This window comes from Heterodontus francisci, chromosome 2 (assembly GCF_036365525.1).
Source record: "Heterodontus francisci isolate sHetFra1 chromosome 2, sHetFra1.hap1, whole genome shotgun sequence".
NCBI lineage: Eukaryota > Metazoa > Chordata > Chondrichthyes > Heterodontiformes > Heterodontidae > Heterodontus > Heterodontus francisci.
Genome location: NC_090372.1, coordinates 22,572,135 through 22,598,444, shown reverse-complemented (window position 1 = coordinate 22,598,444; position 26,310 = coordinate 22,572,135). Strand labels below are relative to the sequence as shown.

The following is a 26,310-nucleotide window of genomic DNA, read 5'->3' as shown; positions in this document are numbered from 1 at the left end:
ACTCACGACATTCAAGAAGTATTTAGATGAGCACTTGAAACGCCATAACATACAAGGCGGGGAAATGGGATTAGTTAGGACGGGTGCTTGATGGTTGGTGCAGGCACGTTGGGCCGAAGGACCTGTTTCTGTGCTGTAAAACTCTATGACTGTATAAAACCTAAGAACAGGAGTGGACCATTCAGCCACATGAGCCTGTTCCATCATTCAATCAGATCATTGCTGATCTGTATTTTAACTCTATCGACCTGCCTTGGTTCCTTAACCCGTAATACTCTTAATATCCTTGCCTAGCAAAAATCTATCAATCACAGTTTTAAACCTTCATCAGACCTAGCCTCAACAACTTTCTGGGGGAGAGAGTTCCAGATTGGCACAACTGTTTGTGTGAAGTAATGCTTTTTGGCAGCACCACCGATTGGCCGCAATTTTTAAGCTTATGCCCTCTGGTTCTGGATTCACCCACCAGAGGAAGTAAATTCTCTCAATTTATCTATCAAATCCGTTAATCATCTTAAACACCTTATTTAGATCACCCTTAATCGTCCATACACAAGGAAATAAAAATCTAGTCTATGCAACTGGCCATGATAACTTAACCTTTTTTAGTCCCCTTATCATTCTGATGAATCTGCACTGCACCTTCTCCAAGGTCAGTACATCCGTTCAGAGGTGCAGCATCCAGAACTGAATGCAATACTTTAAATGGGGCCAAATCAGAGTTTTATATAATCTTAATATAACTTCCACCTCTTTGTATTCCAGACCTCTTGAGATAAAGGCCGACCATTCCACTAGCCTTTTTAATATGTGATTGTATATCTTTTCCTAAGTGCCATATGAGAGGAATTTTCAAAACAGTTAGATAGACTTGACAGGAAATGCTGGAAACACCCAGCAGGGCAGTCGATATCTACGGAGAGATAAACAGAGTTTTCTGATTTCGTTTCGGATTTCCAACAATTGCAATTCTTTTTGCAAATATTTATTGAGTATTTTGTTCTATTAACATTCGATATTCATTATTGGAGCTCTACAGATGCTGCCTGACCTGCTGAGTGTTTCCAGCATTTTCTGTTTTTATTTCCTTATTGGAACTTTGCTGGCTATTGACAATGCAGACTTTGGTTCCCAATCTCTACCAGTTCTATCAGTAAGATTGCCACTATCCTCATTACTGTTACAATTTGAGCATCTTCCAAGACTTGTTTTCACGTTCAAGTGGTCTAACACCTTCCGTTTACAAGGTGAAAACTCTACACTTTGCTTTTTGATTGCTGCATTATGCTGGCCTAGATCTGACAATTGATTGCAGTAAATTGCTCATTGGAAGTTACATAGGATCCTTGCTACATCTTCATTATTCAAACATTTAGAAATTTTATATTTGCAGAGAGCTGCTGGGGCTAATATTCACAAGATTTAAAATGAAGTTTAGAAAGTTCAGTAGATCACCTGGGTGTTCTTTGTTTTACATTGGGCTGATGTATACATTGGGCAGGTGTGAACTTGAAGAGACATAAGGCTTTTTGGGGTAGATTTCAACTATTGGGTTGTGCCAGCTGGGCATTCGATAGTAACAGCAGGTGGTCTGTGAATTCTGAGAGCTGAGCAACAGTACCATGCTACCAGTTAGCTGCACGCACCAAAGAGCTCAGTGGCACTGAACAGACACAATTTTGATGGGTGGCTGTGTGACTGGTGGGATATGACAGACAGAGTGTGTGACAGGTGGGGCTGTGTGGCGGGCAGGGTGTATAACTAGCAGACAAGCTGATATCACCTGTTGAACAAAATCGTCAAATGTTAACATTTTTTTTTCATTCATGGGATGTAGGCGTCACTGGCCAGACCAGCATTTATTGCCTATCCCTAATTGCCCTTGAGAAGGTGGTGGTGAGCTGCCTTCTTGAACCGCTGCAGTCCATTTGGGGTAGGTATACCCACAGTGCTGTTAGGAAGGGAGTTCCAGGATTTTGACCCAGCGACAGTGAAGGAACGGCGATATAGTTCCAAGTCAGGATGGTGTGTGACTTGGAGGGGAACTTGCAGGTGGTGGTGTTCCCATGTATTTGCTGCTCTTGTCCTTCTAGTTGGTAGAGGTCGCGGGTTTGGAAGGTGCTGTCTAAGGAGCCTTGGTGCATTGCTGCAGTGCATCTTGTAGATGGTACAGACTGCTGCCACTGTGCGTCGGTGGTGGAGGGAGTGAATGTTTGTAGATGGGGTGCCAATCAAGCGGGCTGCTTTGTCCTGGATGGTATCGAGCTTCTTGAGTGTTGTTGGAGCTGCACCCATCCAGGCAAGTGGAGAGTATTCCATCACACTCCTGACTTGTGCCTTGTAGATGGTGGACAGGCTTTGGGGAGTCAGGAGGTGAGTTACTTGCCTCAGGATTCCTAGCCTCTGACCTGCTCTTGTAGCCACGGTATTTATATGGCTACTCCAGTTCAGTTTCTGGTCAATGGTAGTCCCTAGGATGTTGATAGTGGGGGATTCAGCGATGGTAATGCCATTGAATGTCAAGGGGAGATGATTAGATTGTCTCTTGTTGGAGATGGTCATTGTCTGGCACTTATGTGGCGCGAATGTTACTTGCCACTTACCTGCCCAAGCCTGGATATTGTCCAGGTCTGGCTGCATTTCTACATGGACTGCTTCAGTATCTGAGGAGTCACAAATGGTGCTGAACATTGAGCAATGATCAGCAAACATCCCCACTTCTGACCTTATGTTTGAAGGAAGGTCATTGATGAAGCAGCTGAAGATGGTTGGGCCTAGGACACTACCCTGAGGAACTCCTGTCGTGATGCCCTGGAGCTCAGATGATTGACCTCCAACAACCACAACCATCTTCCTTTGCGCTAGGTATGACTCCAGCCAGCGGAGAGTTTTCCCCCTGATTCCCATTGACTTTTTGCTAGGGCTCTTTGATGCCATGCTCGATCAAATGCTGCCTTGATGTCAAGGGCAGTCACTCTCACCTCACGTCTTGAGTTCAGTTCTTTTGTCCATGTTTGAACCAAGGCTGTAATGAGATTAGGAGCTGAGTGGCCCTGGCGGAACCCAAACTGAGCGTCACTGAGCAGGTTATTGCTAAGCAAGTGCCACTTGATGGCACTGTTGATGACACCTTCCATCACTTTACTGATGATTGTGAGTAGGCTGATGGGGTGGTAATTGGCTGATGGGGTTGGGCATGTCCTGCTTTTTGTGTACAGGACATACCTGGGCAATTTTCCACATTGCAGGGGAGATGCCAGTGTTGTAGCTGTACTGGAACAGCTTGGCTAGGGGCACGGCAAGTTCTGGAGCACAGGTCTTCAGTACTATTGCCGGAATATTGTCAGGACCCATAGCTTTTGCAGTATCCAGTGCCTTCAGCCTTTCTTGATCTCACGCGGAGAGAATTGAATTGGCTGAAGTCTGGCATCTGTGATGCTGGGGACTTCAGGAGGAGGCCCAGTTGAGTGAGTAGAAAATAAAGAAAGAGAGGCTTTGATTTTGTGGTCAGTGGCAAAACTATAGCTCTCACTGCTGGCCTGGAAGGAAGTTGCCATCAAAGATCTAGCAATCTTTGTGGCACAGACTTGCCCTTTCCTGATGGCATTTTAAATCTGGTGCCATGTCAAGGGGATTTCCAGGCGTCTAGCAGCAGTTAGAAAGCAGGGTAAGCAGCCAAACACATTGAAATATCCTCACAAACAGCAAACCAAGAAATGAAAAGCACTTTATCCTTCACTTTTAATTTAAATAATTGGATAGTGAAATAAATTATTATGATTCGATTAAAATAGAAGCAAAAATATCAATATGAACAAACTTTTTAATAAAATTACTAATTAAAAAATATGTGGATTTTCTTACAATAATGGAGAAATTTAATATTCACAAATATAAAATTAATCTTTCAGCGCAGTAATTATGAACTTCGTACACTGTTAAAAACCCAGTTACATCTTATTCAACAAGGTATAACTTTTTCAAGGATTTTTACAGCAAAACTAAAAGCATAAGAGTAGATGTTCTCGTCAGTTCAAATGATTTGCATTGATTGCAGTCAATGGTGGGGGTGGAGGTGTTCAAAAGTCCACCTTCTGGAGAAGCACAGAATCACTGACAGCAACCTCTGGATTTCTGTGTTATTCTGCACATGTGCTGACTCCAAAAGTTGCAGTCAGTTTTAGTGGAGTAATGAAGGTGAGCACTGACAGTTTTACAGTCATTCCTACTGCAAAATCTGGGCCTGGGATATGTCTGGGCCTGATTTGAACTCTGTGCAAGTGAATGGGTTTTGAATGAGTTAAAATCTCATCCGTAGAAATGTTTGCCTCCCCATCATAGTAGTCTCTACAGCTAAATCTTATCAGCAGCCAATTCTGTAACATTTGTCTTTGTTGTGCAGGTAAAAACATCCACCAGATCATTTAGGAGTCACGTAATGACTTCTTATTTGATTTTGAACATGTTTTCCCTTTACAGCTGCTATTATTGAGGAATAATAACCTACCAATGTTTTCTTCTGATTGATGAATTGTAATGAAATTTAGTGGAATGCTAACAAACGTGTTATGTTTAATAAAATAACTCTCTTGGGATAGAGTTGTCCTCTCTTAGTATTTAGCTTCCTACAAAGAATCCACAGTGGACATGTGGCAATGCTATTCCTGTCTATAAACAGCTGTTCAGGGTTCCTGCACAGCCCTTTGGGAAGAGAACAGCCATCTGCTTGCTCCTATTCTAAAAACCCACTGCTAATGGCATTTGGGATTTTCCCAAGAATTCTATTAGGTTCTGGACTACTGAAAAAAAAATAGATATTGAACCATCTGTTACTTATTTCAGGAAGTTAATTTGTTTCTATTGAATGAATCATTTTTTGCACAGTGACGGTGCAGCAATTATTTGATTTATTGAGGACTGGCTGACTCTTTCTATGCTTTTTTTTCCCTAGATGATCTGCTATTATTTAGGTTTTATATCATATGACCTTGGTCCATATGCAGTTGATGGTGTAACGATTATCTAGAGTCTACTGCTGCTGATATTATTGGATGGATGCTGAGTGCCTTTGTACATGGAACTTACAGTACATTCAGCCCAACTGGCCTTTGCCAGTGTTTATGTTCTATACGAGCCTCCACCCACTCTACTTCATCTAACCCGATCAGCATAACCTTCTATTCCTTTCTGCCTAATATATTTATCTAGTTTCCCCTTAAATGCATTTATGTTATTCACCTCAACTACTCCATGTGGTAGTAGGTTTGACATTCTAACCACTCACTGGATAAAGAAATGTCTCCTGAATTTCTTACTGGATTTATTAGTGACTATCTTATATTGATGACCCCTAGTTTTTATCTTATAGGACATTCATTTTGTCAGCTGTGTTATGAGAGGTAGTAGCCTGTTTAAAATAGTATCATCAGGAATAATCTCCTGGCTTCTTTCTGATATATTTCCCTAGGTTTTGCTCTTGCAATTTGTTTCATTTGATTCAAAGCTCTTGCATCGCTTTGTTGCCTTGTGTCCCTTTAATCTTTCCTTGGGTGTGTCCTAACTTGCCCTTGCCAGGCTACTTCAGCCTAACCGTGCCAGTTCTGATGGAGAGTTACAACCGAGAAGCGAAGCTTCCTTTCTCTTTCAAGTGCTGACTGCCCACTTTACATTCCCAGCATCTGCTGTGTTTAGGCTTACTGTTCACCCTCTGGACCCATCTCGAGCAGGAAGATGAAAAATTATATTGAAGCCTTTTGAGCTGTAGTGGAGTATTATAGGGTAGAAATTCATCTCGGGTGGTTGCACAAAATGGACGGTATTGGGCTGGTTGTCTGTTATACACAGCGCCTGACATTCAATTCCATTGCAGCTGCTTTTAACAGGCAATACCACCCGTTTTGCACCAATAGAGTCATAGAGTCGTACAGCATAGAAACAGGCCCTTCGGCCCACCGCATCCATGCTGACCATATTGTCTATCTATACTAATCCCACCTGCCTGCATTAATTCCATATTCCTCTATGCCTTGCTCATTCAAGTACTTGTCCAGATGTCCAGCTACCCCTGTGTCCTCTTACACTTGCTGAATCAGATGCACTTGTTATGAAGTACCAATCTTCGCCATGACCTTTTCAACCAAGATATTTTTTGTAATCACATGTTTTAAGAACAAGAGTGGATCAATCAGCCTCTCAAGCCTGTTTCACCATTCAATTAGATCATGGCTGATCTGTATCTTAATTCCATCTACCCACCTTGGTTCTGTAACTTATAGAGTCGTACAGCATAGAAACAGGCCCTTCGGCCTACTGTGTCCATGCCGACCAATCCCACCTGCCTGCATTAATTCCATATCCCTCTATGCCTTGCTCATTCAAGTACCTGTCCAGATGCCTCTTAGATGTTGCTACTGTTCCTGCCTCCACCACACCTCCGGCAGCTCATTCCAGATACCCACTATTCTTTGTGTGAAAAATTTACCCCTTTGATCCCCTTTAAACCTCCTCCCTCTCACCTTAAATCTATGCCCTCTAGTTTTAGTCACCCCTACCATGGGAAACAAACTCTGGCTATCTACCCTATCTATGCCTCTCATAATATTTATATACCTCTATCATGTCCCCTCTCAGCCTCCTTCGCTCCAGGGAAAACAGACCCAGCCTATCCAATCTCTCTTTATAACTCAAGCCCTCCAAACCAGGCACCATCCTTGTGAATCTTTTCTGCACCCTCTCTAGCTTAATCACATCTTTCCTGTAGTGCCGCGACCAGAACTGCACACAGTACTCCAAATGCAGCCTAACCAACGTTATGTACAACTGTAACATGATGTCCCAACTGTTGTACTCAATACCTCGGCCGATGAAGGCAAGCATGCCATACGCCTTCTTCACCAACCTATCTACCTGTGTTACCACTTTCAGGGAACTATATACTTGCACCCCAAGGTCTCTCTGCTCAACAACACTCCCCAGGGCCCTGCTATTCACTGTATATGTCCTGCTCTGGTTTAACTTCCCAAAATGCATCACTTCACACTTGTCTGCATTAAATTCCATTTGCCAATCCCTTGCCCACTTTCCCAGTTGATCTATATCCTGTTGTAATCTTAGACAACCTTCTTCATTGGCCACTATACCACCAATTCTGTTGTCTTCTGCAAACTTACTAATCATACCCCCTACATTCACATCCAAGTCATTAATATATATGACAAACAACAGAGGGCCCAACACCGATCCCTGCGGCACACCACTGGTCACCGGCCTCCAATCTGAAAAACAACCCTCCACTACCACCCTCTGCCTCCAATCACCAAGCCAAGTTTGTATCCAATTTGTTAGCTCACCCTGGATCCCATGTGTTTGAGCCTTCTGGACCAGCCTACCATATGGGACCTTGTCAAAGACCTTGCTAAAGTCCATGTCGACAACGTCCATCACCCTGCCCTCGTCAATCCTCTTGGTCACCTCCTCGAAAAACTCAATCAAATTTGTGAGACATGATTTCCCACGCATAAAGCCATGCTGACAATCCCTAATCAGACCATGCCTTTCCAAATGCATATAAATCCTGGCTCTTAGAATCCCTTCCAATAACTTTCCCACCACTGATGTAAGGCTCACTGGCCTGTAGTTCCCTGGCTTATCCCTGCTGCCCTTCTTAAATAAAGGCACAACATTAGCTATCCTCCAGTCTTCTGGTACCTCACCCGTGGCTAACGATGATACAAAAATCTCTGCCAGGGCCCCAGCAATCTCCTCCCTTGCTTCCCATAGCATTCTAGGATACACCTGGTCAGGCCCTGGGGATTTATCCACCTTAATGCGCTTCAAAACCTCCAACTTGAACACCCTTGCCCGACTTAAAACTATCAATCTCAGTTTGAAATTTTCCATTGACTTAGCCTCAACAATTTTTAGGGAGAGAGAGTTCCAGATTTCCACTTAACTTTGTGTGAAGACGTGCTTCCTGACATCAGCCCTGAGCAGCTTAGCTCTAATTTTAAGCTCATGCCTCCTTATTCTTGACTCTGTCACCAGAGGAAATATTTTTTCTCTCTTTACCCAATCAATGCCTTTAATCATCTTAAACATCTCAATTAGATCACCCCTTAATCATCTACATTCAAAGGAATACAAGCCGAGTCTATGCAAACTGTCCTCATAATTTAATCCCTTTAGCCCCGGTTTCATTCTGGTGACAGCATTGCACCCCTTCCCACGTCCCCTTCATCTCCTCCTTTTATGAAAGTTCCGACTGCTCCTGGGATGCAAATAACTTTCCGGTACCTCACTGAACAGGCCATTCTTCATCCATGAGCCTAGACAGTGAATGTCGTCAGGCTGTTCGACTGTGGGAGCATCTTAGCTGAGATGTGCTCATCCACTTTTCAGCAGAAGCAATTGGACAGGAATGAGGGCTGTCAGCGGAACTTGATACAAGAGAAACAAAACCAGATAGTGTTGGAAATACTCAGCAAGTCAGGCAGCATCTGTGGAGAGAAAATCAGAGTTAAAGCTTGGGTCACTGATCTTTTATTCGAACTGGAGGATGTTAGAAATGAACAGCTTTAAGCAAATGCAGAGCCAGGGAAAAGGGAAGGGGGAGGAAGAAACAAGAGGGGATAGGTTTGTGATAGGACGGAGAAGAGGAATGACTAAATGACAAAATGGATGATGGTGCAAGGCAAATGTGGGTGGAAAAGGGGCAAGAAAAGAAACAACAGATGGGTCCAGAGGAGGTGTAAATAGTTGCAGCAGATTATCAGTTGTGGGGTGGTGGGGGGTGGTGAGGGGTGGTGGGGAGGTGGAGGGTGGAAAATCTGACTAAGAGACTGCTCCCATGGCCCAGGAATGTAGCGGAAGATGGGCAGGTATTTATCAATGCAACAATGTGTCGGGTGAGGTGTAAAACGAGTTGACCTTTTGCTATTACTCTTTTTACATTACAGATCCAAGCCCATTTCACCCCTTCTATTCAGTAGCACTATCAACAGGTATACAAAATATTTACTACAACAAACTAAGTTGGAGTACTGTGTCAAATGAATCGTGACGATAATCTTCAACTGAGGTTATTGCAATTGTCATGAACAGTTATATTTTTATTACAGCTACAAGTGCTAGTCTACATTAGATGTTACTGGAGTGCATTTAGCGCATGCTTTAACATAATTATTTATAACTGAGGGGTATGTAATATTTTTTATTAAACAACCATTGCATCTCAAAGCACACCCCAACAATTCAAAATCTCCTACATTATAGTTTATAATGAATCATTAACACCATACTTACCATCATCATTATTTTACTTTTTATTTGTTCTACTGCCTTCCTTATCAGTATGTTACAGACTTTATAAATGTTTCATAACATTTTGCAAAAGATCTTTTGGGTGTAAGCCAGCTCCTTTTAGGTAACGACTCCAATCATCTCTCATTATTTTACATCGAGTACAAATGTTACAATGCCAAATCCTACAGGGTGCTTGGAAATGGAACCAAGCAGCTAAATCAGCGACAATGTTGGTATCACAGCAACCATATCAATATTTGCTGCTTAGTTATATGCCATTGAGCATACCGCTTGAAGTAAGGGGCGAACCATGTGACTTTCAAGTTACATCAAAGCCTTTCATATGTCTTATTTAAAACAATCTTTTTATTTAGTTATCAGGAACTCAGTTGAAGACAAAGAGGTTGGAATGCCATTTGGGATATTTGCAGGCTTGAAATTGATGTCCCAACTGGGAGGCCCAAGGCTGGTCCAAAATTGGGCCTCAACTCTCATTATTAATTAGGTGAGTTGCCAACAGCTGTTGCACTTTCATAAGCAGCTCACCCATTTAAAGAAAATGATAAAATGTCTACCAAAACTCGTTTTCACAGCCACATCTCCTTCCGCAGCGACTGTCTCCGGCTCCGACTTATTCCACATGGATTCCAACTGAAGTTTCACCCTTCATGTTTTGAATCCACCCAGGATTACAGGTATCTCTGAGAAATACAACGTTCCTCGGACTGCTGATCTCGCCGCATCCTGAGATCCACACTCAGTGCCATGCGCCGCCATATGTACACACTGGACCTCTCTCTCCAGAAGCACCGCCTCACCTTATCTCAAAGCTGTTCTACTCCATAGTTTCATTTCATCCTTTGTCTTATCCAACGCATTAACAAAAAACCTTTTTTCTTCCTTTCAGGTGTTAAAGAACGCAGGCTCCAGCAGCCGATGGGGACTAATGCCCCTGCAGATCCTTCTTCCCCTTCACTTCCCTCTGACCCTTCTGATCTGACCCCTTGCTGTGTATTCACTATACCCTCTGACCGTCTCCTCTCTGAACCGTTCTGTACTCAGCAAAGGACTCAATTTTATCCCCTTATGCCCCCACCTCAATGAATTTCGCGCTCGGCATGACCTTGAGTTCTTCTTCTATTGCCTTCGCCTCTGGACTCACTTCTTTGACCCAGAGTCCTCCCCCTGACTGGCAGACCCATTCACCCGCGTCCAGCATTCTCCCTATACCTGGACCCCTCCCTCTGGTCTCTTACCTGCGCTTGATCTTTTCATTGAAAACTGTTGATGAGACATCGGCCATCTCAGTTTCTCCGCCCCCCTCACTCTAACCTGTCCCCCTTTGAACTTGCTGTGCCCCATTCTCTCAGGTCTAACCCTGACATTGTCATCAAACCTGCAGACAAGGATGGTGCTGTTGTTGTCTGGTGTACTGACCTCTACCTTGTAGAGGTTCAGCGCCAACTCTCAGACATTTTTTCCTACTTTCCCCTGGACCATGACCCCACCACCGAACATCAAACTACTGTCCACAGGACTATCACTGACCTCATCTCCTCTGGAGATCTTCCCACTACAGCTTCCAACCTCATACTCCCACAACACCAGACAGCCCGCTTCTACCTTCTTCCCAAAATCCACAAACAGGTCTGTCCCGGCAGATCCATTGTTTCAGCCTGTTCCTGCCCCATTGAACTTATTTCTTCCTATCTTGACTCTGTCTTTTCTCCCCTGGTCCAGTCTCTTCCCACCTACATTCGTGACTCTTCTGACACCCTACGTCATTTTGACAATTTCCAATTTCCTGGCCCCAACCGCCTTCTCTTCACTTTGGACGTCCAATCACTTTACACCTCCATCCCCCACCAGGACAGTTCGAGGGCTCTATGCTTCTTCCTTGAATAGAGGCCCAACCAGTCCCCATCCACCACCACACTCCTCCGCCTGGCTGAACTTGTTCTCACATTGAACAACTTCTCCTTCAACTCCACTCACTTCCTTCAAGTAAAAGTTGTTGCTATGGGTACCCGCATGGGTCATAGTTATGCCTGTCTTTTTGTGGGGTGTGTCGAAAACTCCTTGTTCCAGTCCTACTCAGGCCCCCTCCCTCACCTCTTTTTCCAGTACATTGGTGAATGTATTGGTGCCGTTTCCTGCTCCCGCCCAGAACTGGAAAACTTTATCAACTTTTCTTTTAAGTTCCACCCTTCTCTCATCTTTACATGGTCCATCTCCGACACTTTCCTTCCCTTCCTCGACTTCTCTGTCTCCATCTCTGGGAATAGGCTGTCTACTAATATTCATTATAAGCCCACCGACTCCAACAGCTACCTCAACTACACTTCTTCACACCCTGACTCCTGTAAGGACTCCATTCCATTCTCCCAGTTTCTCCATCTCTGACGCATCTGTTCTGATGATACAACCTTCCATGACAGCGCTTCTGATATATCTTCTTTTTTCCTCAACCGAGGATTCCCCCCCCACTGTGATTGACAGGACCCTCAACCGTGTCCGGCCCATTTCCCGCACCTCTACCCTCATCATCTGGGTGATTTTCCTTCTCCCGGGAGTGTCGTTCCCATGTCACTTGTTGCCGCGGTAACTGTTGTTCCATTTCCATTGGGATGCTGTGGACCTCTGGGATTGATGGTTGGTCTGTGATCTGTGCAGATCCTGATTAGCCACCTGCAGTGAAGGAACAGCTTCTCCAGTTGTGCTTATGTGCCCACGGTTGTGACAGTACATCTGGTTGTTCACTTCCACTGTGCACGATCGAGGTGACAACTGCTCTATGCAGGTCCCAAGTCGCCCCTTGGGATGACTCTTGTTGAGAGCATTGAACGTTTGTACCCCGACTGGCTCTGCAGTGTTCAATTCTGGCTCCTTCACTGTCGCCGGCCAAAATCCTGGAACTCCCTTCCCAACAGCACTGTGGGTGTATCTACCTCACATGGATTTCAGCAGTTCAAGAAGGCAGCTCACCACCACCTTCTCAACGGCAATTAGGGATGGGCAATAAATGCTGGCTTAGCCAGCGATGCCCACATCTCAGGAATGAATAGAAAAAAAAATCCCTTTCCCCTCCCTCCCAGAACCGCAACAGGGTTCCCCTTGTCCTCACTTTCCAGCCCACCAGCCTCCACATCCAAAGGATCATCCTCCACCATTTCCGCCACCTCCAGCGTGATGCCACTACCAAACGCATCTTCCCCTTCCCTCCCTTCCCCCGTCAGCATTCCGCAGGGATTGTTCTCTTCGCGACACCCTCGTCCACTCCTCCATTATACCCACCACCTCGTCCTCTTCCCACGGCACCTTCCCCTGCAATCACAGGAGGCATAATACCTGCCCATTTACCTCTTCTCTCCTCCCAATCCAAGGCCCCAAACACCCCTTTCAGGTGAAGCAGCGATTTACTTGTACTTCTTTCAATGTAGTATACTGTATTTGCTGCTCACAATGTGGTCTCTACATTGGGGAGACCAAATGCAGACTGGGTGACCGCTTTGTGGAACACCTCCGCTCAGTCCGAAAGCATGACCCCGAGCCTCCTGATGCTTGCCATTTCAACACGCCCTCCTGCTCTCATGCCCACATCTCTCTCCTGGGATTGTTGCAGTGTTCCAGTGAACATCAACGCAAGCTCGAGCAACAATATCTCATTTGCCGATTAGGCACGCTACAGCCTGCCGGACTGAACATTGAGTTCAATAATTTCAGAGCCTTTATTTTTAGTTATTTTTTTCTTTTTTCGTTTTTATGTGATTATTTTATTTTAGTTTGTTTAGTTTGTTTCTATTGTGCTTACCCACTGTTTTTTTCATGTTTGTGCTTGGAGCCAGGCTGTTCAGTTTTGTGTCAATTAACACCCTGTCTGTACGAACGCTTTGTCTTTCAGCACACTGTTAACATACCATTTGCTTTTGCTCCATGACCTTCTGGTCAGTTATTCTCTGTGATCTTGTCCTATCAACACCTTCTCTTTTGTTATCTCTTGCCCCACCCCTGCTTTACTTGCTTAAAACCTTTTACATTTCTAATATTTGGATGAGGAGTTCATAGAATGCTTTCAAGATAGTTTCTTAGAGCAGCACATTCTGGAACCAACCAGAGAGCAGGTTATATTAGACTTGGTATTGTGTAATATGACAGGATTAATTAATGACCTCAGAGTAAAGGCACCTCTAGGTAGCAGTGACCACAATATGATTGAATTTTACATCCCGTTTTAAAGAGAGAAGAGTGGGTCTAAGACTAGTATTTTAAACTTGAATAAGGGCAGCTATGTGGGCATGAAAGCTGAGCTAGCTGAAGTGAACTGGGTTACTAGTCTAGGAGATAAATGAATAGAGAAGCAGTGGCAGACATTTAAGGCGATATTTCAGAATACTCAGGATAAGTATATTCCTACTATAAAGAAAAATTCTAAGGAGAGGACCCCCCATCCATGGTTAACTAAAGAAGTTAAGGAAAGCATCAAACTTAAGAAAAAGGCATATATTTGCACAAAGATGACTGGCAGTTCAGATGATTGGTCAGAATATAAAGAATGACAGAGAATGACTAAAAGGTTAATCAGGAGAAAGAAATTACAATATGAGAGGAAGCTAGCTAGAAATGTAAAAATGGAAAGCAATAGTTTCTACAGGTATTTAAAAAGGAAAAGAGTATATAAAGTGAGTATTGTTCTTCTAGAGAATGAGAATGGGAAGCTAACAGTAGATAATAAGGAAATGGTGGATGCAAATGTTTTCACTCAGAGGATCCAAAAAACATTCCGTCAATAGCTGTAAATCAGGAGGTGGAAGGCAGAGAAGAACTTGGTGAAATTACAATCACCAGGGAAGCAGTACCGACCAAACTGCTGGAGCTGTGGGCTGACAAGTCCCCGGGTCCTGAAGGACTTCATCCTAGGCTCTTAAAAGAGGTGGCTAATGAGGTAGTAGATGCATTGGTGTTAATTTTTCAAAATTCGCTTGATTCTGGAAAGGTTCCATCAGACTAGAACATAGCTAATATAACCCCTCTATTCCAGAAGTGGGGGAGGCAGTAAAGAGATAACTACAGGTCAGTTCACTTGACGTCTGTCATGGGGAAGGTATTAGAATCGATCATTAAGGAGGTTGTGGCTGTGCACTTATAAAAACTCAAGGTAATCAGGAATAGCATGTTTTAGGAAAGGAAAATCATGTTCAACCAATTTGAAGGAGTGACATGCTCTGTGGATAAAGGGAAGCCTGTTGACGTACTGTACTTGGATTTTCAGAAGGCATTTGGCAAGGTACCACATAAAAGATTATTGCGCCAAGTAGGAGCTGAGGCCTCAACATTTTACAATTTATGTCAATGACTTAGATGAGGGGAGTGATGGCATGGTAGCTAAATTTGCCCCTGAGAAGTTGTCCTTCTATGCGCTTGAGATCATGGGCTTGGGAGGTGCTGTCAAAGAAGCCTTGGTGAGTTGCCGCAGTGCATCTTGTAGATGGTATGCACTGCTGCCACTTGTGTGCAGGTGATGGAGAAAGTGAATGCTTAAGGTGGTGGATGGGCAATCAAGTGAGCTGCTTTGGTATCAAGCCTCTTAAGTGCTCTTGGAGCTGCACTCTTCCAGGCAAGTGGGGAGTATTCCATTGCACTCCTGATCTTTGACTTGAAGCTCCAATTCAATCCACAAACAGACGTGGTCAGACCAGTTAGTCATATGACTAACTGGCTATTGTACAGTTTTGAACTGAGAGTTTGGGCAGAAAGCTCTTGGCTCCTGGATTGAAAAGACCTCTCCTGGCTGGATTGCCACAGCCTCTCCTGTCTGCTCCCATCTCTTTTTCACGGAACTCCAAAAACCCACTCAAGACACATGAACCCCAAGAGAGAAAAGTCTCTTACAGTGAACAAGGTTTAAGAAGAAGATCCACCTACAATCAAAGACTCTAAAGTGAGCTCGAAGAACCGCAACAACAACTCTTCAGATATTGCCTCAAACTTTTCCATTTTACATTTTCTTCTGCTCTTTTCTGTCTCTATTTGCATGGGTGTATCGCATATGCATGCTCGTGTGGGCGCGTCGTGTATCCGTAGATGTCAACTGAATTAGAGTTTAAGTTTAATAAAATTTCACCTTTCTTCTTTAAACCTAAGAAAGCCTGTTCATGCTTGTTTCTTTGCCCTATAATTGGAAAGTGGTGAACAAGGATTCACCAAGGAGGAGCTAAAAACACAGTGCGTTTAAAAATGAAACCCTGTTACAGTAAGACCAGGTGAGGGCTAAAAGGGAACCCTAGACCTCTTTCTCACTTGGTCATCGTAGAAATTTGGATGCTAGGGTCTGGAATTGACCCACAGACAAACAAGAGAAATTGGAAGTGGGAAGCCAAATTGTTCCTAAGCAAAAAAAAAGCGAGTTTTCGATACAGGCATTTTTGCGGTTGTGTGTGATTAAATACAGACATTTCTGTAACTGAAGCTAGTAGCTCTCCAAGCCAGGGTGAAGTTCCTTGGGATAAGTTAAAAGCACTGTCTAAGGAGGAGTTGAGAGCAGTATGGGATCACTGTATGTGGCAAGGCTGGGAAATCGGAACTCCTAAGGCTATTGGCCAACCATTTTCCCCTTGAATCTGAAGAAGCAGAAACAGGGTTAGAAGCAGACTCTGACAGGGTATTGTTAGCAAAGGTACAATTGGAACAGAGGAAACTTGAATTTGAGGAAAGGGAAAGGAAGAAAGAGAAAGCCTTCCAGATGGAATGCGAAGAGAAACAATGATAGAAGGAACAAGAGAGGAGAGAGAGAGAGAAAGAATATTCCAGAAAGAATGTGAAGAGAGAAAGAGTTGAAGCAGCTTGAGTTAACTAGGGGGTGACAGAGTAACCCCAGTGAAAGCATGGCCAATATGGAGGAGCATAATTTAGGGCTGGGTATTGAATTGCTAAAACTCGCTCAACTAATTCCAAAATTCAATAAGGAAGATGTGGAGGAATGTTTTGTGTGTTTTGAGAAACTGGCAAGGCAACTAAAATGGCCAGCTAAGACCTGGTCTCTTTTACTACAAAGCAAGCTAATGGGAAAAGCCCATGAGATTTATTCCCTGTTGCCAGATGAGAGTTCATCAAATTATGAACTGACCAAAAATGCCATCCGCTGGGCATATAGGAAGATAGGAACAGAGGAAGATAGGAACAGGAGTAGGCCTTTCAGCCCCTCGAGCCTGTCCCGCCATTCAATGAGATCATGGCTGATCCGCGGCCTAACTCCATATACCTGCCTTTGGCCCATATCCCTTAATATCTTTGCTTAACAAAAATCTATCTATCTCAGATTTAAAATTAACAACTGTTCTAGCTTCAGCTGCTGTTTGTGGGAGAGAGTTCCAAACCTCTATCACCCTTTGCGTGAAGAAGTGCTTCCTAACATCTCTCCTGAACCGTCTGCTCCTAATTTTTAGAGTATGTCCCCTAGTTTTTAGAATCTCCAACCAATGGAAATAGTTTATCTTTATCTAGCCTGTCTTTTCCTGTTAATATATTGAAGACCGATCAGATCACCCCTTAACCTTCTAAATTCTAGCGAAAACAGGCCTATTTGTGTAATCTCTCCTCGTAACTTAACCCCTGTAGTCCAGGTATCATTCTTGTAAACCTACGTTGCACTCCCTCCAAGGCCAATATATCCTTCCTAAGGTGTGGTGCCCAGAACTGCTCACAGTACTCCAGTGGGGTCTAACCAGGGTTTTGTACAGTTGCAGCATAACCTCTGTGTCTTTATACTCCAATCCTCTAGATATAAAGGCTAGCAATCCATTAGCCTTTTTGATTATTTTCTGCACTTGCTCGTGGCATTTTAAAGATCTATGCACCTGAACCCCCAAGTCTCTTTGGACATCCACTGTACTTAACCTCTTCCCATTTAGAAAGTACTCTGCTCTATCCTTTTTTGGTCCAAAATGTATAATCTCACACTTGCTCGCATTGAAATCCATCTACTACAGTTTTGCCCACTCACCTAGTCTGTCAATATCTCTTTGCAATTTTATGCTATCATCTAGACTGTCTACAATGCCGCCTAACTTTGTATCATCAGCAAATTTGGATCTATGACTTACTATGCCATCATCCAAGTCATTAATGAATAATGTGAATAATTGAGGCCCCAACACAGATCCCTGCAGGACACCGCTAGTCACATCCTGCCAATCGGAGTACTTACCCATTATCCCCACTCTCTGTCGCCTACCATTCAACCAACTTCCTAACCATGTCAATAATTTGCCCTCGACTCCATGGGCTTCTACCATAGTTAACAGTCTCTTATGTGGGACTTTATCAAATGCCTTCTGGAAGTCCATATAAATAACATCCATAGACATTCCCCTGTCCACTACCTTAGTCACCTCTTCAAAAAATTCAATGAGATTTGTCAGGCATGACCTTCCCGTCATGAATCCATGCTGGCTGTCCCTGATTAACTGAAATTTTTCTAGGTGTTCAGTCACCCTACCCTTGATTATCGACTCCAGCAACTTGCCCACCACAGGTGTCAGGCTAACTGGTCTGTAATTTCTTGGTTCCCCCTTTCACCCTTTTTAAAAAGTGGAGTGACATGTACAACTTTCCAATCCAGAGGGACCACTCCTGATTCCAGGGAACTCTGAAAGACTATAGTTAGGGTATCTACAGTGTGCTCCCCTACTTCCTTTAACACCCTTGGATGGAAACCGTCAGGTCCTGGGGATTTCTCACTCTATAGTTCCATTAATTTCCTTGTTACTGATGTTTTACTTACATTAATTGTATTAAGTTACTGTCCCCTACCAGCTATTAATTTTTTCGGGACATCTGGCAAGTTATCCTCCTTTTCAGCTGTAAATACTGATGCAAAGTAATTGTTCAACACGTCTGCCATTTCCCCATTATCAATGACAATATCTCCAGTTTCAGCTTTTAGTCGGCCTGCATTGCTCTTGACCACCCGCTTTCCCTCTATGTAACTATAAAATTTCTTCTTATTGATTTTGATGTCCCTTGCAAGTTTCCTTTCATAATCTCTTTTAATAGCTCTTATAAGCTGCTTTGTGACTCTTTGCTGGACTTTGTATCAATCCAATTCGGCTGGATCTGTGCTGCGTTTTGCATTTTTGTAAGCCCTTTCTTTTTGTTTTATGCTATCCCAAATATCTTTAGTTGTCCATGGCTGTTTTTTCTCTGAAGTGGAGCTTTTTCCTCTCAGAGGTATATACTCGCTCTGTATTTCTTCAGTCGTTTGACTCATTATCAGATCTACCCAGTTTACCGTGGACAGTCTCTGTCTCATCCCAGTAAAGTCAGCCTTACCCAAGTCTAAAATTCTAGTAGCTGATTCGTGCTTTTCACTTTCAAACGCGACCTTGAATTCGATCATGTTGTGATCACTATTTGATAAATGTTCACGCACAGTTAGGCGACTAATTAAATTTGGATCATTACTCATAACTAAATCTAATATTGCCTGTCCCCTTGTTACATCTAGGACATATTGCTGTAGGAAACTATCCCGGACACATTCCAGAAATTCACTAACATTCTGACAAGTGCTAGTCTGCCTCTTCCAATCTATGTGTAAGTTAAAATCTCCCATTAATACTACTCTGCCTTTAATTATACACTTGCCTAATTTGTGCATTTATACAATCTAACACCTCAGAACTGCTACCAGGGGTCTATACACAACACCTATTACAGTTTTAGATCCTTTTCTGTTCCTCAATTCCACCCATAAGGTCTCCACTGGATGCTTTCCCCTCATTATATCCTCCCTCACCAATGAGGTGATATTATTTCTAATCAGTCAGGCTACTCCACCCCCTCTGCCATTTTCCCTGTCCCTCCTGTAAACTTTATAACCAGATATATTTAGTTCCCAGTCCCAACCATCCTGCAGCCACATCTCCGCAATGGCCACCGCATCATAATCTTCCATTTGAATTTGCGCCTGCAGCTCATCTAGTTTATTCCTTACACTCCGTGCATTTGTATATAGAACTCTTATTTGGGCTCTACCCCCTAACCTGTCCCTCAGCACTGATGCTTTATTCGCCTGTTTATTATTTTTCTCTTCTTGTTTAACCACTATACCTCTTGTAGTTAGGTAACAATCAACCTCACCACTAACCTGCACTCCTACCTTCTCATTTAACTTCCTGTTTTTCCATGCAATTGAACTCTCCCCCCCACTATTTAGTTTAACGCCCTATCTACAGCCCTTGTTATGCGATTCGCCAGGACTCTGGTCCCAGCATGATTCAGGTGGAGCCCGTCCCATCGGAACAGCTCCCTCCTTCCCCAGTACTGGTGCCAATGTCCCACAAATTTAAACCCATTTCTCCCACACCAATCTTTGAGCTACGCATTTACCTCTTTAATCTTTTTGACCCTTTGCCAATTTGCTCGTGGCTCAGGTAGTAATCCAGAGATTATTACCTTTTTGGTTCTGCTTTTTAATTTAGCCCCTTGCTGCTCATATTCCCTCAGTAGAACCTCTAACCTCGTTCTACCTACATCGTTGTTACCTACTGGACACGACAACTGGATCTTTCCCCTCCCACTCCAAGTTCCTCTGTAGCCCAGATGAGATATCCTGAACCCTGGCACCAGGTAGGCAACAGAGCCTTCGGGACTCTCGATCTTGGCCACAGAGAACAGTGTCTCTGCCCCTAACTATACTATCCCCGATTACGACTACATTTCTCTTTTTTCCCCCACTTGAATGGCTCCCTGTACCATGGTGCTGTGGTCAGTTTGCTCATCCTCCCTACAGTCTCTGCTCTCATCCACACAGGGAGCAAGAATCTCGAACCTGTTGGACAAGGGCTGAGGCTCCTGCAGCACTACCTCCTGGATCCCTCTACCTGCCTCACTCCTAGTCACACCCTCCTGTCCCTGACCACTGGCCGAATTCAAGGTAGTTAATCTAAGGGGAGAGGGCAAGTAATGAATCTGATGGTCAGTGGGGTGGGGGTGATGGGAGAGGGTCAGGATAACTTTATTTAATTTTTCAAAGTCATCTTTCTTTAAAAAATTAAATTGAAATGGAGGGCTGGAAGCCCTTTAAAAATGACGGTGCCTGTGCAGCGGTACCTGACGTCATTGCCAGGGATGGACCGCCCGTCCCCTCCATGTCATGGGGTGGGGTGGGGGGGCAGTCTGCCCCGGCCATTTAAATGAGCTGCCGCGTTTAGTATCGTGGCGGCTCCGCGAAGCTTGGACCGCGCTTACGGGCTGCCATTGCTCATGGCGGCAACAACATAAATTTCAGCCACTATTTCCTGTGGTGACAAGTTTAGAACATCAAGGCACTATCTTAAAATTGTAGCTTAGCCATCCAGCAGTGAAATCAAAAGGCACTTTTTCACACAAAGCATAGTGGAAATCTGGAACTCCCACAAAAGGCTCTAGATCAAATTAGTATTTTTAAAGACTGAGATTGATGTATTTTTTGGGAGTAAGGGTAACAGGGGATAGGGTACAAAGGAGGGAAATGAAATTCAGGTACAGATCAGCCACAATCTAATTGAATGATGGAACATGCTCGAATTGCTGAATGGCCTATTCTTTTTCCCAAGTTAAAGCCTTAGGGAATGCCGGTCCTTTAACAATCTGTGGGCGAAGTACAATAATATCAATCACGTAAATAGAATGTTGTTTAGAAAAACAGTGATAACATCTATCACTTAAAAAGAGATTACCCCTGTCTAGTAACATACATCAAGTATTATAACTGGGTAAATCATATGGCATTTTTCTGTAGTCTTAGCAACTGAAGAAATCATAGAATCATTGGAAATTAAACCGGTATTTCAAGAAGTTATAAGAACATAGGAACTTAAGAAATAGGAGCAGGAGTGGGCTATTTGGCTCCTCAAGCCTGTTCCACCATTCAGTAAGATCATGGCTGATCTGATTGTGGTCTCAACTCCACTTTCCTGCCTGCCCCCCATAACCCTCTACTCCCTTGTACATCAAAAATCTGTCTAATAGCCTTGAACTTATTCAATGATCCAGCCTCAACTGCTCTCTGAGGTAGAGAATTCCCAAGAGTAACAATCCTCTGAGAGAAGAAATTCCTCCTCATCTCCATCTTAAATGGTACTATTCTGAAACTGTGCTCCCAAGTGAAGGTACCATAAAGCATAACATGATAACCCTTGAATACACACAATATTGTGTTATCCATTTCATGTACTGGACCTTAGTGTGCATTTTCAACAATAACTGCTTGCACTTATATAGCACCTTTAATACAGTAAAACTGCCCAAAGCACTTCACAGAAGCATTATCAAACAGAAGTTGACACCAAGTCACATAAGGAGACATGATGACAGGTGACCAAAGGTTTGGTCAAAGGGGTAGGTTTCAAGGAACATCCTAAAGGAAGAGAGAGGTAGACAGGCAGAAAGGTTTAGGGAGGGATTTCCAGAGAAAAGGGCCCAGTCTGCTGAAGGCACAGGCGCCAATGGCGGACTGATGAAAATCGTGAGGCCAGAATTGGAGGAGCACAGAGATCTTGGAGGGTTGTAGAACAGGAGGAGGTTACAGGGATAAGGTGGGGTGAGGCCATGGAGGGATTTGAAAAGGATGAGAATTTTAAAATTGAGGTGTTGTTGAACTGGGAGCCATAGTAGGTCAGCCAGCATAGGAGTGATGGGTGAACAGGGGAGTTGATATGAGTTAGGATAACTATCGCCTGGGTGTAAATGTGGTGTTGTAGCTCAGTTGGCTGTTAAAGATCAGGCAACTTCTGTAATGGGCAGCCTGAGTAGTGAAGACAATAATAGCTTCCCTTGAGTCTAACCCAAATGCTTTTCACCTAAATGAGCTCTCGTGCTTTGCCTTGCACCAGCATCTTTTTTGTCACCTCTCCCTTTTGTTCTTTTCCTGCCTCCCCGCTTTCCCCCTGGTTTTATGCTTGCTTAAAACCAGTTCATCTATAACATCGTCCAGTTCTGATGAAAGTTCATCGACTTGAAAAGTGAAAACTCTTTTTTCTTTCTCTACAGATACTGCTTGATCTGCTAAATCTTTCCAGCATTTTCTGTTTCTATTTAATGCTCCTTTGGCTTCTCAGAATGTTGGCATTTGTCAAGTTAAGAAATAAATATCAAGGCATTTAAGCAGAATCTCTGGTAACATACCACAGCTCACAGCCTCCGCCTTTACACTGAAATACAATGATCACTGCGTTCTTAAAGTACTTGGCACTTGGGAATAGTTGGGTTTTGCCTGTACAAATTATAGCGCAGCGTTCAGGTTACTCTCACTACTTTGGTTCTAAAGGCAGATGGATTTTAAATGAGTTTGGCTGATAACATTGGCAGAATGTAGCACTTTTTCAGCCTTCTGGCAACAAATCTGCCTCAGTTTCTGTTAAACCCAAGCATTACATTCCTTTCACTTCAGCATTACCTCCTGGAAGGAACTTCTTTGGATGCTAATCCCAAGGTAAAATTTGGATCCTAATCCCCTTCGCACATTTATTTTATTTGTTTTGACAAGAGAAATGAAGGCAAGCAAACCCTGGGGAGAAATTGCATTATTAAAGGTGATTCAATATTGATTCTGGGCATGAATGTAAATCTAGACGAACTGCTTTTATGTATTAACTTTTTCTAGCTTACAGATTTTTCCATATAGCCCCTTAATGTACATAGCAAACCTCAGTGCCATCCCATGCCACTGTAAACACATATCTTTGAAGTGTATAATTTTAATTACTTTAATCATAAAGTCAGCTACACATTATCTTGATTTTTTTAAGCATCTGGTTGTAGACATTAGAGACTAAAATGAGAATGACAATATGGGATTTGTGGTCCAACTGAGTTTTAAGCCCCAGTGGCAATGCAGAGCCTTGCGATCTAATCAGTGAGCTGACTCACAGCAATATTGTAGTGGTCAGCTCATTCATATAATTTGTTACAGCTCCCTCCGTACCTTGCATCAACAGAGGGATGTGATTTTCATCCTTTGTGTTCAAATCTCTGCATGGTCTCACCTGCCCGCCCTCCTCATTTCTGTTATCTCCTCCAGCGCTATGACCCTCTGCATTCTCTCTGCTTCTCCAGTTCTGGCCTCTTGTGCATTCCCTCCACTCCCTTCACTGTTCCCTGCCCCCAAACCAACAATTGGCAGCTGTGCCTTCAGCTGCCCGAGCTCTAAGCTCTAGAATTCCCTTCCTAAACCTCTCCGCCTCTCTACCTCTCTCTCATCCTTTAACATGCTCCTTTAAATCTACCTCTTTGACGAAGCTTTTGGTCACCTGTCCTAATATCTTCAATTGTGGCTCGGTGTCAAATTATATCTTATTCCCGTGAAGCACCTGAGAATATTTTATTATGCTAAAGGTACTTTTAAATGCAAGCCATCGATGTTGATTGGTTTTGAGGTAAATGGGCTAATTGGAGTTGGCAAGGGGCGGGATTTCCCTTGCCTTGTGTCTGGGTCTGTTGTAGACTAATTTATAGAGATTTGTTGCTATGATTAGTCAACAATTCCAATATTGTTGTATTACGAGTTTACCAGAATGGTAGAAGATGAACTAGATGGACCATGGTCTTTTTGCATCCAGCAATTCCTAAGTTCCCTATTAATTTCACCCCCCTTACATCTGTACTATGAGAATTTGGATCTTTCTTTGAAATCCATTGCATCATAGAACTGTCCAGCATTTTGAATGCACTGCCTTGTATTCAAAGGGGCATAAACGAGCCTTTCTACTTAGATGTACAAGCATTGTTAGAGACCGCACCAGCTTCCCACATTATTTGATTTGCCATAGCCACAAATACAAGAGGTAACAAGCTTCATTGGAGGGGGTGACCATAAATTACTAAGCAGGAAGTTAGAAAAATCATGATTTATATGGAATACCACTAGCAAAATTCTTTCATTCAAATACTCAGCTGATAGCATTACAATCATGAAAATTGGGCCAAAATATTTTTTCTAAAATTTCCAGTTGGAAATAAGTTTTTTTTATTTACAGCACGATGAAATAAACATTGTATTGTCGAAAGAGTTTGAAGATAATTATATGTAAAAGAAAGAAAAACTTGCATTTATAGAATGCCTTTTATGATTTCAGGATGTCCCAAAGCACTGCACAGCTAATCAAGGACTTTTGAAGTGAAGTCACTGTTGTAATGAAGGAAATGCAGCAGCCAAATTGCACAAAGCAAGGTTCCAAAAATGGCAATGAGATTAATTACCAGATAATCTGCTTTTTAAATCATGTTTGTTTGGGATAAATATTGGCCAGGCTACCAGGGAGAACTCCCCTGCTCTCCTTTGAGATAGTGCTGTGGGATCTTTTACATCCACCTGAGAGGGCAGACAGAGCCTCAGTTTAATGTTCCATCCGAAAGACAGGGCCTTTAATATGAAAAATATCATAAAGAGCTTAACACGTAAACATCACACAGTAAAATTGTCAACAGTGATTTCTACTCGACAGTACATAAAGTTACAGCATTTTATACAATTATCCACTCTTCTCCTCCTTTTCCTTAAAGGTAGGGGACAGTTCCAATCATAGTGTTACGCCAATGTGTTTTGTTGAATGATCATTTTCTTTAATCCACTGACTGGAGATCTGAATTTATATTTTTAAAAGACATTTAAAACAGTATACATGATAGCAGCTTAAGATGATCACCTAGTCTGCTACATTGTATCCTACGTTGCAAAGGACTGTAAGGAGGGAGACAAAATGTCTATGCATTTCCCAGCAAGAATCAAGACTCAGGAACTTTGAAGAAACTAACTGTTCTTTTCAGCAAGCAGAGAAATACTGCTAACTTCTATGTTTGAATCACTGAGTGATTGTCATATGGCAAGTCCCTCCCCATCAGTGTTTTTTTTTAGAATTAGAACATTACAGCGCAGTACAGGCCCTTTGGCCCTCGATGTTGCGCCGACCTGTAAAACCATCTGACCTACACTATTCCATTTTCATCTATATGTCTATCCAATGACCACTTAAATGCCCTTAAAGTTGGCGAGTCTACTACTGTTGCAGGCAGGGAGTTCCACACCCCTACTACTCTCTGAGTAAAGAAACTACCTCTAACATCTGTCCTATATCTATCACCTCTCAACTTAAAGCTATGTCCCCTCGTGTTTGCCATCACCATCCGAGGAAAAAGACTCTCACTATCCACCCTATCTAACCCTCTGATTATCTTATATGTCTCTATTAAGTCACCTCTCCTCCTCCTTCTCTCCAACGAAAACAACCTCAAGTCCCTCAGCCTTTCCTCGTAAGACCTTCCCTCCATACCAGGCAACATCCTAGTAAATCTCCTCTGCACCCTTTCCAAAGCTTCCACATCCAGTTTTAAGATGGTATTTTCTCTCCAGTAGAGAAGCAGCAACTGGACTCTGGCATGAGCAGATCCTAAGTGGGGGTCTCTCACTCTCTCTCTCCATTCCAGCTTGAAAGCTTTCAAATCCTGCCTGCTGACTGACCATCTTTGCACACTCTGGCGACAATCAGAAACCCCATTGAAGGAAATCATTCGCATCGCTATCTCTAAGAGACTCACCGAACCAGTTGTCTACCTCTTCAAACTAAAAGCTTCAGGACCACTGAATTCAGCTAGAAGCCAGCCAAATCTCCAAACTCCACAAACTGTGTACTTTTTTATGGACTCTAACCCAATCAATCTACCTTTTCCCACTCTGTAACCTATATGTGTGTGTGTAAACCTCAAGAATGTGCATGTAAATGAAAGCTGACATGCTGTTTATTATTTTTATTAGTTCTGTTTAGGTACAATAAAGTTAGCCTCTTTCTTTGTTAACTCAAGAAAAACTGTCTGATTGGTTCTTGCTATGATCACAGCAAGTAAGTAATGAAACACCTACTGAATTGGCCAGTACATCCACTTTAAGAAAGAATTAAACCTGTTGTGACCAAACAAGTAGAGGGAAAAGAGGAAAGAATTTCGAACCCTCCTCACTTGACCGTACCAATCACAAAA

At 43.1% G+C, this 26,310-nt stretch overlaps 1 long non-coding RNA gene across 2 annotated transcripts in view; it reads left to right on the top strand.

Annotated features, from left to right (window-relative positions):
* The window catches only part of LOC137379341 (uncharacterized), a 67,228-nt gene extending 41,198 nt beyond the window's left edge, over positions 1 to 26,030 (top strand). Inside the window, exons 2-3 of one of the 2 annotated variants that reach the window (XR_010976798.1) lie at positions 9,675 to 9,805; positions 25,762 to 26,030. This is a non-coding gene — a long non-coding RNA (uncharacterized lncRNA). Of the gene's footprint in view, positions 1 to 9,674; positions 9,806 to 9,911; positions 9,945 to 25,761 lie in introns of those variants that run through there. The other variant, XR_010976799.1, reaches the window with a different exon arrangement.
* The last annotated feature ends 280 nt before the right edge of the window (positions 26,031 to 26,310 follow it).